Source organism: Dermacentor albipictus, chromosome 1 (assembly GCF_038994185.2).
Source record: "Dermacentor albipictus isolate Rhodes 1998 colony chromosome 1, USDA_Dalb.pri_finalv2, whole genome shotgun sequence".
NCBI lineage: Eukaryota > Metazoa > Arthropoda > Arachnida > Ixodida > Ixodidae > Dermacentor > Dermacentor albipictus.
Window position 1 is genome coordinate 177,293,967 of NC_091821.1, and position 14,728 is coordinate 177,308,694.

Sequence of the window (14,728 nt, forward strand, 5' to 3'; positions counted from 1 at the left end):
TTTCGAAGTTCCCCTAATAAATATGCACCTTATGAAAACTTTTTTTACACCCTTTAGGAAACCTTGAAGCCATGAATGATTCTCAATACATTGCTGTATATTTTGCTTTGATACTAGCAGTATCAGTGCACGTTTTTACAATAAATTTGTCTGTAGCGAAAGTATGCAACAACAAAATATTTAAAACTGAGATTGTGAAGACCGCAAACAGCTATTACGACGAAAACGGATGGTGCCTCATAACCATGTGGTGGGTTTGGCACGTAGAACTACACAACTAAAGAACATTAAAAAGAAACGGATGAGTGATGTTAGGGTCTGATTAATTCAAAATGTGTAAAAATTATTGATCGAAAAGAATGATTCAAGCTATATTTTTGTTAAATGGTACTAGAAATAGCTGAGATAATAATTACGTTACTCCTCGCTCATTACCGATTTCTCTCTCTCTCTCTTCTATCAGAAAAATAAATAATAATCGGACCGTTTCGCCAGGACCATTTAAAGCGGTAGCTAGGTGGACTATAGCGTTACGCTGAAGCTCCCCAGACAGTATTCTAAGCATACGCGGGAACGACATGTGTGCGCGACGCAGCACGCGAGACAGAAGCAGCGCCGCAGAACGCTGCGCCCTGGTAGACAAGACGTTCATTTGAGGGATCGCCCAGCCGTTTGTGCGCAGGCGCGAGTAAGAGCGTGCGCGGGAGACGAAATCTGGGGGCTTTGTTAGCGCGTGTGGCAGGCGTTCGTTCCTAGCCGTGCCGTCATTGCGGAGTGGGGTCGAGTTTGTTTACGCTCGTACGCTGGCGGCCGGCACGGTAAAATAGGTGAAGCCGCGGCCACTGACGCCCGATTTGACGACCGCTGTGTCGGACAGACTGTGTCGCACCTGCGGCGCTCGCGCTAAGTCAGTCGTGGCGGATCATAGCTTTCTCGCGCCTTACGGCGATGTACCTTGCAAATAACATCAGAGATGTTTCAACTTCAGAGGCAAAGTTCTGGCTGCCTGGGCACTTTTCATTCAGGTTTTTCTTTCCCCCCTCCCTAACTAGTATATGGTGTTGCACTTTTCAGTTATGTTTTTCTTCTTCCCCCTAAATAATACATGGCGTTGCAGAAGTCGCGGGGCGCGGTAGTGCTGAACTTAGCGTGACAACTTGGCGGCTGGACGTGAATATATGTATTCAATCGTTATTTTTTTTTTACTAATTGTAACAACGTGTCATTATTTATCATTATTGGTGGCGCCTCCAGGACACCAAAGCGGCAACGGGGACACCAAAGCTAGAACCCGGACTGGTCCGTAGGCTGGGGCTCACCGAGACCTGCGCGTGCCAGGGGTGTATAAGGTCGGTTGTCCACTATCGCGGATAGCCAGTTGTTTTGTGCGCACACCCCCTGGCACGCTTCGGCCTCCGCGGCCCCAAGTCACGGGCAGCACTGCTTCCAGTTTTGATCCCCCCGCTACCCCTTGGGTGCCCGGAGATCCTGCGCCGCCTGCTTTAATATAACCTCAGGTGCTCTCCTGAGGCCTCCGTTTGCCGTTTACATGTGCTTTCCTGGAGCAGTGCTTGTAAAAAAATCCAATCTATCGTCGCGACGAAAAAAGCGACCAACGACTTATACAACACCAGTCAGAGCCTTGCCCCTTCAGACACAGGGATCACCAAATGGGGCGTCCGTGCCCACTGACTCACCGCGCGGACAGCCAGCAGCGGAGCGTAAACAAACTGGACCGCACACCGCAATGTCGGCATGTCTAGAGGACAAACTCATACAAAGCGCTACGAAACCACCTCCGTAGCATAGCTACTAGATACTACTAGATACTAATGATCTAGTAACGTTGCTCCGTAGTGCCTAGGCAGAGTCCTATATTCAAGGGGCTAAAGCCCCCAGATTTTCTCTCTCACGCCCGCTCTTACTTGCGCCTGCGCACAAACGGCTGGCGATCCCTCAAATGAACGTCTCGTCCCTGGCAGCTGTTAGGCGTCGCACAGCGCTGACGTGATGAGTAGCGCTGCCACCGGCGTCGCATCTCGGTGGTGCACGTAATTAGAAGGAAGGAAAGCTGTCGGCGTTTGTATTGGCGGCGAGGAGTTACGGAGTCGCCATCTGTCGGAAGCGCCTCACTTCCGTAGTATGAAGGATCACGCGGCGCGCTCCTCATAGGTTTCGCTTACAGCGCTCAATAAAAACACCACACGCAGCCCTCCTGGACATTTATGCAGGTACTATCAAAACGAGGGAAGTTCTTGACTGTCGATATAATAATCTTGGGCAAACTGAAAGCACAGAATCGTTTACAGACGCTATCTCTTTACCGAATACGTAGTGTACAGTACGTGAACGCCACTGCGTGCGGTCGCCGCGATGGAGTCTCCAGAACCGGCTTCTTGCGTGAAAGGTAGGCAAACGCTGAGAGTAAACTATGTGAAATATGTTCTTATAGTGGGCTGTCTGTATAACCAAATTGGGCATAACAGAATGGAGCCTCAATCCAGGGATCGCACGAGTTCACAGCGACCGACTGCGCGTCTGCATGCATGTTCCTGCACAATGTTTTGCTTTCGCTGTGAGCGCGTTTTCGCACCATGCCGTGAACGTTGTACCACAGCATATGAGCATTTGACAGTACACTAGCAACCATTGTTGCGTGGACGCTATCAGACCTATTCAAAAATAATTCCGTTATAGAGACTTCGACGCCTAGCTACGGCGACTGTGATGTGCCGTCTCGACGATTCAACCTTTTTTTGTCTTCTAAATTCTGGGACATTTCAATAGTATTTCTCAAGTTGCGTCGCACTGTGTTTATCGGTCTTCTCAGCGTGCGATTTCCATCTGCTTGATTTTCGTAATCCAGTGCATTAATTCATAACGCAAACGTTACCATATGCCGTGTCTTTTTTTAATGTGCGTCTTACCGCTCCCTTTCCGTTCCAGAGACCTTGTCAGTATCTAGCACCAACAAGTTCATAGACCAAACCGTCATGACATTAGCCGGGCATCGGGCGCGGGCGAGCGTCTCAGTGCACGTTTTCTGCTACTCACCGAACATCGCGCAGCCCCGGCGCCGTAGCAGAAATGTTCCTCGCGTCTGTGCTTGCTGCATACCCGAGTTGCAGCCGATGGCTATCTGCCGGTTCTTAGTTTCGCCAGCCTAGCTTCACGCAGCTCCTTGCCCTGTGGCTACGTGTGAATAAGGCTGCAGCAGGCTCCGTTGCGTATACGTCCGGCACTGCGGCACCGAGCAGTAGGCTACCATGCTGCACGCCTCCAAAGGCAGCCACTACCTATTATAGTACTTCCAAATATTGTCAAGCAGACACACAAGGCGGTGAAGCCTCACCACTTAATGAGAACCGCGGCGCAGGCGGGACTTTAAACTTTCGTTTTCAGCTCGCTTCGGCTCTTCCGAAGCAGCCGACGCGGCCGCTGTGTCCACTAGGTCCCTCATGCCATGTCACGCCGACGGTGGCGCTAGCGTTTCCAGTGGTCGAGCTCGCCGCCTGTAGCTTGAAGTGTGCTTTTCCGTCGCCCTCACACCACTGTGTGCGCCATGGTGTGGTACGCACACAGCTCAGAGATTACACTAGTGTTTAGTGCCCACAACGCTCACGCCAGCAGCGGAAGGCTGCCGATCCGATTGAGCAGAGCGTGATGGTGCGTACGCGTGGCTTCGTCGTTTTTGCATCCGAACTCGCTGCGCGTCTCTGGCGCCCCTGGAGGCCTAGTGGCCTAGTGTCACTGCATATGCTCCCGCAGGGAGCAGAGTTGCGCATAGGTGCGCTTTATGTTCCAGCTCTGCAGTGGAGCCACGCCTCGCGCGCGCAGGAGGCAAATGCCGCGCGGTGTTCCTTTTGCTTTTTTGTCTGCTGGTCCCGAGCTACATGCGGCAACTGTTCGCAAGCGCTGAGCAAGATGCTTTTTAATGCAGGCTAAGCTCGAAGGATTGGCGTAGCCGGAGAGGTGCGAGCCCCCCGAAATTTTTAATTTGTGTGTACGTATATACACGCACATATACAAACACACGCGCGAATGTACGTATAAGCTATAGGACCACCCTCGTTCCCTCGAAATAAAATCCTGACTAGGCCCGTGGCTCGACAGCTCAAAAGTTCGCGTGCAAACGCACATTACTTCGCAACAAAAAACGGTGCAATGTTTTCCAGCATGCATATGAAGTTTTCTCGCGGAGGCGGAAGGAAAGAAATGTTTTAAAGGGTGTTTAAAGAATACTTCACACACGTGTGGTAGACAATTATGTGAGCACATTTTGGCTGCCGGAACGAGACGAATAACGAATGTCCCCAAGAGAACTATCGTGCCTGCAGTTATGTCAGTGACCGTTAACCGTGGCCGTCATTCATCACTAAACGTCGTTCACAGCAGCTGCACGTTTTCAATATATGCGGTGCAGGCACGTAAATTTTAACGCATTTGAAATGCTCACGTACGCACATTTTATGCAAAGCTTATTTTTACGATTCATACCACAAACTTAACAGCTGCTTCGTAGCAGCAAATATGCAAGTGGAAAAAGATTGAAGATGCACGAGCTTCTAGGTCACATTTATTTCTTACAAGGGAATGAATGAGCAATGGCTGGTGACAACAGGGGATGAGTGCTGGTTCTTGGAGCCTTGGGGCGGCAGAATTCAAAGCCACTGGAAAGGCAACAAGTTATTAAGAGCAACAACAGGTTATTTTTTTTTTACTAATCACATAATATGACAAACTTGCAAAGTAATTTTTCACACATTGCAGACTGTAATATGACAGCACATTTTTCTTATCTCTTCATACTACTCAGGTTAATTTACTATAACGCAGCGCTTATTAAACGTACAAAAATAATTTCACATTCCTCACGTCGACTAAGGCTGATCGAACAAGCAACATATTGCGGGGCGGTAAATCCTGAAGCTATCACAGCTGTCTCATAAGCGGGAGCGCACGGTGTTTTCTCTTACTATAACATAAGGAATACCAGCACATCAATCGACCTTACATGAAAAATAAAAACGCCGACAAAAAAATAAAAAAAAGTGGAGAAAGCCAGGGTGCAGCGGGCAAATTGTACCTGATAGTATTTACTCTGCTTTGAACACACTTTTCTGGAGCCGCATAGTCAGAACAATCATACAAGAAACACAGCGAATTGGGCGAGTTGGTAAGTTAACATTCTTGGCGTATATTGCAGCGCGACACAGACGTGTCTGTCGTCCTTTCTTTGTACCTTTTGTACGCCCCCGACCATTCGGTAATCCGCCCAAACCCGGTTTGCCGGAATAGCGGACACCCTAAAGGTCTCTATTAACCTAATGTCCTCGAATAGCGTACCTGCAACCCGGAGCCGATCGTTGCTACGCACGTTCGACGGTCCGCAGATTGCAATTTCGGTGGCACTGACAGAAACGAGTCGGCGCCGTTTCCGTAAAGTTGGCTTCGCAGCGCGTAGTTGGATCATTTGACGTCATTTTGCACCACATGATAGCGCTCGGCGAATAGCGGTGCGAGCGGCGCCGGAAAAGTTATGCGCAACTCTGCTCCCTGCGGGAGCATATACAGTACACTATGGAGACCTTCTGGCCCTTCACGTGCGCCGTCGGTATCCTTGATAGCGCGGTAACGGGGTGGACGGGCGCGAGCGCGCTTGATATAAGCGTCCATGCATTTGCTATCACAATAAAATTCCTATGCGTTGAGAGGTGGTGGAACGACCGCCCCTCCACGCGCTTTCCCCCCTCCCCTTCTTCATGTTTGACCCTTTGGAGTCTGCGCGAGTAATGCCACTTACGCTAAAGGAACTATCTGCTAGGTTGCATGATTCACGTGTAAGATGCAAGATGCACTAGTAAGCACTTAATGAACGTGCTCGTTCTTGTGCGTTGTCTGTTTGTGTGAAGTGTTGGTTGCGTTTCTGTGTTCTCCGTTATGCAAATGTGCATTTCCGTCCTTTCCGCAGAGGCTGAGACCACCGGCTCTACTGTACGCCCAGCTGACCGACAGGAGCAGAAAGGACGCAGGTGAGTGCACGTATTTCGTGTGCGGTGTCGATACGGCACCGCGCACTGGGGTTTACGGCATCATTGCTGGCGCGGACGTGCACGGCTTTTAATTCATACTTTCGCTTTATTTCTGCAAGTACTGACAGTAGGAGGCCAGGCGCATTAGAAGCACTAGCGACGGCTGCCTCATCCGTATTTTCTCACTTCAACATTGTTTTAAATTTCCGCTGTAAACGCCATGCACATACACTATATATTAAGTATACACACGGGGCAAAGTTTATTATATTTTTGAAGCAGATGGAGGTAGCCAATGAGAAATTATTTTTAAAGGTATGGATAGCCTATGCCTAGAGAATGAATATGTTGCTGTATGTTCACCACGATTCAAATTGGGTTTCGTGCTTTTTTGACCATGAAAAAAACCTATAGACTTCAGTGACCCCTTCAGCAAAGTCTTTTATCAATGGCGTGTGAAATGCACGTGAATGTTGCGTGTCTCAGTATTACTTCGCTTTCCAGTAAGCAACGCTAACGACTAATGAAAGAAAAAGACATTTCTTATAATTTACAACATTTATTAGGGATGGAAAGATCGTCAGCTGCAGCAAAGGTCATAAATATATACAGGGCGTCCCAATTAACATACATGCACCAAGATTTAAAAAAAAAAGAGCAATGCGTTGCAGGAAGAAAACCTAGTGCATACTGTTTAGAGTACAGTGGAGTAGCTGCCTGTAATTTTTTTGTTACTGAGATTTAATTATTTAATTGTAATTAACTATCTAACTCGAGACGCACTATCCTAATTCTCGAAGTGTCAATGGGGCATTTGAAGGCAGAGCCAAGGGACTTCTAACTGTGGCATTTTCAGCGACGTACTTGTGTTTTTGTTAATTAGTTGAATATGTGTTGCGATTTCTCGTGCAAGTAATGTCCGCTGCTCTGAAAAATCCAGCTCAACGACTAGATATACGTTATTTGCAGCAGGCTAGTTTTGAAAATTCCATAAAACTTAAATATCGTCACCTTCTATAGCAGCTTCGGCTTCGCTGCCGACAAATTGTAAAACAGCATAGCGTTTGTCGCGGGACTTGTCGTGATGGCGTGGTCTAGTGGTCAGGACACTGCCATTCGTACCCTGGTGGCTCGGTCTCGAATCTCCCAGTCCCAGCTGCGTATACCGTTATCTATCCGTTTGTTTTCTGCTCTCTTAAAGTGAGTCGCTCGATTGTGCTACGCCGAGCCAAAATCACATCTCCATACACCCCGCAGTGTCCTGCATGCTGCTATCGCTGTACAAAAAGCACAAATCATCTTCGATGTCAATCGCAGAGTTCAAATTTACTGTGTAGGGCTCGGCATCGAATAAAAGATGCGTTCTTAATTTTTAAAAAGCAATCCTAAAAAGATGCCAAACAGCTGACATGCAAGAACATTTTCACTGTTGGTTGGGCCAGGAGGAATAAAATGACGCAAAAACCCTCCATTCGATTTGCAAGTAATTTTAAAATTGAATTTAGGGGTTTGGTGAAAGGTGAGAGAAAGGTTCTTATATCATCATCATCATCAGCCTGGTTGCGCCCACTGCAGGGCAAAGGCCTCTCCCATGCTTCTCCAACAACCCCGGTCATGTACTAATTGTGGCCATGCTGTGCCTGCAAACTTCTTAATCTCATCCGCCCACCTAACTTTCTGCCGCCCCCTGCTACGCTTCCCTTCCCTTGGGATCCAGTCCGTAACCCTTAATGACCATCGGTTATCTTCCCTCCTCATTACATGTCCTGCCCATGCCCATTTCTTTTTCTTGATTTCAACTAAGATGTCATTAACTCGCGTTTGTTCCCTCACCCAGTCTGCTCTTTTCTTATCCCTTAACGTTACACCTATCATTCTTCTTTCCATAGCTCGTTGTGTCGTCCTCAATTTGAGTAGAACCCTTTTCGTAAGCCTCCAGGTTTCTGCCCCGTAGGTGAGTACTGGTAAGACAGAGCTATTATATACTTTTCTATACTTTTCTCTTGAGGGATAATGGCAGCCTGCTGTTCATGATTTGGGAATGCCTGCCAAACGCACCCCAGCCCATTCTTATTCTTCTGATTATTTCCGTCTCATGATCCGGATCCGCCGTCACTACCTGCCCTAAGTAGATGTATTCCCTTACGACTTCCAGTGCTTATACGACTTCCAGGTTCTTATATATATATATATATATATATATATATATATATATATATATATATATATATATATATATATATATATATATATATATATATATTGTACCAGGAGGTACACAAACAACTGCGCTTGAACTTCTGCATTCGATTTGAAAGAACATTTAAAATCGAATTCAGGGGTTCGGTCTTACCAGATAAATGTGTCTACACTGTACGCGGAGTATATCTTCTATAGTACTCTCTGGGCGATGTGATCTGATCATTGTGGTCGCCTATGCATAGGCTTAGCAGTTAGTTCAAGCTGTATAAAGTGACGGCGACTCAGCGACCAATGACGTCTCTCCGCCGATATAGAGCGGCAGACGCGCGCATAACGGTGCGCTCCTCCTCCTCCTATGTTTCTGTGTCGACGCCGCTCCCTAGGAGGATGAGAGCCACAGGTCGGGAGTGGATGGCGCCATGGAAGCACCCACGCTTTCGCTGCGCGCCCACGTTCCGAATTCGGGAACAGAGGCCGGGCGGGGGCGAGACCGCTTTTCCCGGGAAGCCCCGCAACGGCGATGGACGCAGCCCGCCCTTTATTTTTTTTCCGCCCTCTCCCACCTTTCCTGCCTTACTGCTCGTTCTATCCGCCCCCTTGCTTCGCGGCCTGTTCCGCGCAGAGAGTCACGGCGATGACGCGCACTGGCAAATGCGCACCGTCACTCTGACGTCACGCAACTTGCTTTATTTACGCATTCATTGCGGCGCATTCAGCTACTGCGAAATTGAGTACGAGGTGCGAGGTAAAATGGGCTCCGGAGTCATAGTGGACGAACACAGTTGGCGTGGGGACTTAAACTTCGTCACGCCGCGTTTTGTATGATAGTGTCACATTTACACGCGTGCACGAAGGCAGTGGAAACTGCTCGCATATGTCAGATGGATTTATCGCGAACTGTCCTCCACTTCGTCTACCTTGTTTTGTAGCTTGTAAGTATATCCTCGTGCCTCCCCTATCCTCATGACATTGAAACTTATAAATCGCTGGCTTCTGTGAAACACATTACTGAGCACTAATAAAGACTAAAGAGCGAGGTGTATTGTGACTAAAGACAAAAAGCGCTGTTTTCAGAGGCACTGATCCCGTTAGCAGTCGTCAAGGTGGGGGAGCTCCCACCGAATGAACTAGCGAACTAATTGGCTGGAAACTTGCTCATTGTGTTCAGCATATTGATTTTCAGGCTGTCGTGCGATATAACCTCGGCACGGAGTTGCTTCGTAAATGAAACCGACTCCTGTCTATCCCTACGAAGTATACCAACGTGTAACATGTGTTCGTGTGCGATGTTTCCGGCGGTTTGTCTGTCCTCGCCCGTGTCATTTCCTAGGTTTCTTTCTTCATTTTTATGTGTGAGTGTGTAATAATAGTGATGTTAGATTACGTATTTTGACGATGTTATCCATGGGCACTTCTGCACAAAAGTCAGTCTTGGTATTTCTTTCCGGCAGCTCTGTTTAGCGCACTATGTATTAGCTTTAGCAAGAGTGCAAGAGTCGTGTTTGTCTCCAGTTTACTCTTCTGACGCGAACATCGCTGTCTCGTGAAAGGTTCCGGTAAGGCCCTCCCGAGGCAGTTTCTAAAAAGTGATGTGTGTGTGTGTGTGTGTGTGTGTGTGTGTGTGTGTGTGTGTGTGTGTGTGTGTGTGTGTGTGTGTGTGTGTGTGTGTGTGTGTGTGTGTGTGTGTGTGTGTGTGTGTGTGTGTGTGTGTGTGTGTGTGTGTGTGTGTGTGTGTGTGTGTGTGTGTGTGTGTGTGTGTGTGTGTGTGTGTGTGTGTGTGTGTGTGTGTGTGTGAAGAAAGGAAAAAAACGAGAACAATTCATTCAGTTCTATTCCGCCAAAATGTGACGCGCAAACACACGCGGTTTTTCGTCGAGACGCAGCTTCATCCGGGCGGCGCTGTTGTTTCCTCTATTCCTTTATTCCATTTGCGCTCTGCCTTCAGTATAATATGCGCGAATCAGAAATCCCCGAAGTTCGCTCGCTCGCAGTCGTGCACAAATGAAGGCGCTCGAAATTTGCATGTCCGCGTGCCGAGGAGAGGAGAAGATGACGAATGAACAGAACCAGCGTTGCTCCGCGAAGTGGCGTAAAAAGCGCTTACTGCGTGTCACTCGACGCCTTCGTTCCCTACATCCTCGCTTGCGCTCCTCCACTCGCATGCAATTCTGTCCCTGTTTCGTTCAATATATCTCACTCTCTGCGCAGATAGTATCTGCTTGTTATGACACGTTCTTCTAACTTTCGCCATCGTGTCGTGTAGAAGGGCACCATTTGTCCGCCGACCAAAAAAAAAATGAGATAGTAATAACAAATCTAGGTCGATATACGAACTCCGAAGAAATGAGCATGGGAAGAAAATCCACGAAGGCGGTAGAGAATGGAGCAGGCGAGAGAGGGAACGAAATAAGAGAATCCGGCGTGTGTGTGGATACCGGCACACACGTCGAGGGAAGGCGAAGCTTCCATCGAAGGCATGGCCGGGAGGGGGAAGAAACACTGGCGCGCAGTAAATGGTGGAGAAGCTTATCGTTTTGAGTTCCGCTTCTTCCCTGCGTCTCCCCGATTTCACTTTCTTGAACGGTTTTCTGCTTGTGCGCTTTATTTGACGGAGCTCGCGCTGAGCTCGCCACTGAGGAATCTCCCCCTCCCCCTCCCCCCCCCACTACTCCCCCGCTCGTTTTATTCTCCTCCTTCTTCGTTATTTAGTTCCACCCTCCTTATTGCATTACACTTTCCCTCTTGTTCTTTTTCTGGTCCCAGAACTGCCCTTATGAATGCCTTGAGAGAGAGTGAGAGGGTGCTTCTCCTTTGTTTTTTCTTCCTTATTTCGATTTCTCGTTGACTGTACTCTCCCTCCCACGTTCTCCCTATGCCTGGTCGCGCTCCTCCCAACTTCACCGTTGATGCGCCCCTTTGCGCTTCATGGCTCTCGTTTTAGCGTTACGTCTATGTGTCGGTTTCTTGTCCTCTTTTCCTCATTATTGGAGGCTGCCCCCCTCGCCCCTCCCCCCTACACCCTTATTTTTTCCCCTGTCTTACGCCCGGCAACTCCCGTTTCTGTCTCGCGCCTTTTTCTATTTCTCCCTCTTTCTATCCTTCCCTTCCCCACTTGTGTCTGCGCTCCGTTCCTCGGTCGGTCGTCTCTTTTATTTCATATCCATCTTTTTTTTTCTTTCTCCTTTATCGGCCATGGTTGTCTCGACCAGCGTCTGTATTTGCAAGCCGCACGCCTGATTTCATCATGCTACCTTTTCCTCGCCGTGGAAAACTTTTGTTCCTTTACTTTCTTTTCTGTCATGACTCCCTATCCTTCTCGTGATGGTGTTGTTCCTTTTCGTTTTTGTTTCTTCCCTAGCTCTCTGAAGCGAGCACGATGGAAAGGGCAAGCGCAAGCCTCCTTTCTCGCTCGTGTATTTTTAATTTTTTCGTTGTATCGCCTAGGCTTTATATCGTTACATTTCTCTCTCTCCCTCCTCCCTCTTCTCCCTTGGCTGCAACGCTTCTTTAAGCTCTTTCTGCACTTGTCTCCCCACCACCCCTCGCATAAACTTGATTTCTCTACTCCCGATTTCCTTCGTCCTTTCTTGCTTTGACCTCTTTCTTTTGTTGCCCGCTACATTTGACAGGATTCTTATTTCTCTGGTCCGATCTTTCGCTCGTTCGTTTGTTGAGAGTTTCGCAAATCGCGCTGCCCGTTGCGCTTTCGGTTTATAAATCTACTGCTCCGTGCTCTCCTCCCCGTACACCCGCTCCATCCCAACAACGCGCTCCCGCATACGTCTCTCCTTCTCTCTCTCTATTTATGGTCCTTTATTCTTATTTCACAGAATATAATATACATGTGCGCGTGCGTGCAATCATCACTGTTTTCAGTTTCCTTTTTTTTCCCTCTTGCAGTTACCGAGGAGACAGGGAAAAACAGTTTTTGCGCTTTTTTTCCCCGCTTCTTGTGCAGCGCCTTATGCTTAAGTGCTTCTATTTTCCTTCAAACCTTTCGTTCCTTCTTTCTTTCTTTCTTTCTTCATGCGCTCTTGCCGACTTTTTTTGGCGCCTCCCGCATTTTTTCGGAGCGTTGTTGCTTCCCCCCTGTTTGTCTTTTCATTGATTCAGTGAGTGAGAGAGAAAGTTTGTATCTTTGCTTTATTCACCACCTTTTAGTCCTCGTTCACTCCTTGCGTGCACGCGTGGGTCTCTCGTGATGGATGCGTTAATTATATTGGTGTTGAATTAAGTGCACAGCGTCCACTGTGTTCATCTGACGCTTTTCTGCATGCGCCGCGTCTTCGTTTATCACCCATGTTACGTCGTGCTTAGAGACAAAGGTGGTGAAGAGCTAGGGGTTTAACATGAATAGATTTTTTTTAGAATAGGGCAGGAGAAGGAGAAAGAACGTGGTCTATACAGCCGACATGAGGAGAGAAACGTTCTTTCTCTGGAAAGTGTAGTATAGGGAAATGAAAGGGGGTGGAAGTGAATGGATTCAGGGTTTTGAGCACAAGGAAGAGTCAGCGCAACGTGGAACTAGTGTTGCGGTGAAGACGAACTCTCAGAACTGGAGAACGTGGGCCGTACGCTTGGAGTGATGCTTGAGGAACACGGTGTTGCGCGGCGTTTGTCGGCATGCAGTATCAAACCATGTCCCCGCCATGCGATAAATATGTATATGGTGTCTCAGCTAACTTTAGGCAGGGTTTAAAAATATGCGAATGCCACGTAGCTGGACAGAACCGAGGTAATGTTGTTTGCCGTCGCTTGGAGATACTCAAATTATTCTTTTTTTCATTCCGCCTAATTACATAATTGCAAAATTGCCGCGCGACTGGCCGCTCGAGGCACCTTGCATGTATTTGCGGGCTTCTTTCACGCTCGGAAAAACACTTGTATCTAGCACGTATTGAGCCGGAGTTTTTTTATTTTTTTCTTACTCTACAATTTTGTCGTTGTCACTTTTCATTTGATTATAATATTTGAGAAGTTGACTAATTAAGACTATCTAATTCGGCGGAATGAAAAAAAAAATAATTTGTGTATCTCCAAGCGACGGTAGACATTACCCTGTATGTATATATATTTGTGTGTGTGTGTGTGTGCGTGCGTGCGTGCGCGCGCGCGCGTGTGTGTGTGTGTGTGTGTGTGTGTGTGTGTGTGTGTGTGTGTGCGTGTGTGTGTGTGTGTGTGTGTGTGTGTGTGTGTGTGTGTGTGTGTGTGTGTATGTGTGTTTGTGTGTACAGTAGGCTTGCCTTATCACTGGGCCCAGTGATAAGGCAAGCCTACTGTACCTCTGTATACGTGTTCTTTAACTGTTGCTTGGTGTTTCCTTGTGTGTTTTTCCAGGTCGCTTTCGCCACATGCTTAGTAACGAAGCTTCTATAACTGCGGAGAACGATGTCACTCTGGGAGTAGCGTGTTTGACAAGATGTGAAACATTGGCCATGTGGCGGCGGCTTCTTCCTTTTTATTTTTGACATGTCTTAATTTCTTTTTTCTGTAGCTCAGTCAATTCTATTACACCGTGATTTGTATAATTCACAGCGGTGCACAATTGAGTGAACGGTTGCCCTAGATCGCGCTGGTGCTTTCGCGTTCAAAAATTCCCTCTTTCGAGGTCGCAAGCGATCCGGACCACGGTAGGGATTTGCGGCGCGAAAACGTCTGGCTGAACGCCTAACTGTTATCTCTGAAAATAAATAATTCAAATATATAAATTAAGAATCCTCTGGGATACCTGGAGAGCAGCCGCACAAGACTGTTCGTTATACGGAATAGTAATATTCAAAGACCATAAAATTAAAGAGAAATCTCCTGTAGCAGATAGCGTAATTCTGATCCTTTAGATGGATTACACGAAGCAGGAAACTTTACTCGCACGAGGAATCGAAATACATGATAGATTAAATAACAAACACGCACTAATTAATTAGTTAATTAATTACCTTACGGTACATATTGCAATTTACGAATTGTGGTCAATGACTTGGCAAAGTATATCCACTTGGAACGAATTATTAGGATCGCACGGGTTTCGAAATATGCGGCGTGAAACTTGAGGTAAAAATGCACTTTTGTTCCACTTATTTTTTTATCAAACCGCCGTTTTATGCATTGAAGCCCAAAAGTAACTGGAGCGCTCATGTGTGTCGTCGCGCAGTTTGGGAATGAATGTCTTGAAACTGTTGTTATCCTGGAAATTCGTTCCAAGTGAATGATACGCTTTTCAAACTCGCCGGCTACAGTTCTTAAATTGCAATATGTACGTTAAAGTAATTAATGAAAAACTTAAATGGTGACTTCTTTTAATTATTCGATTATGCAATTTAATTTCTCGTCCAAATGATGTCCGCCTTTTTGGGTAACGCAGCTCGATGACTATAGAATTAGGCTATCTGCCACAGGGATTTTCAAAATGTTTTTGTTGTCGAAACAAAAAAGAAAAATAAACGCACTCGGTGTTCGGCGCACGCTTTAAGCGCAGCGCCTGTTTTGGCGATCCA

General features: G+C 47.3%; 1 protein-coding gene across 1 annotated transcript in view; it reads left to right on the top strand.

Moving 5' to 3' along the window:
- Positions 1–14,728, top strand: part of tna (tonalli) — a 302,871-nt gene that overhangs the window by 95,033 nt on the left and 193,110 nt on the right. Inside the window, exon 2 of the mRNA XM_070529713.1 lies at positions 5,972–6,032. The gene's annotated coding sequence lies outside the window, so the exon portion shown is untranslated. The remainder of the gene's footprint in view (positions 1–5,971; positions 6,033–14,728) is intronic.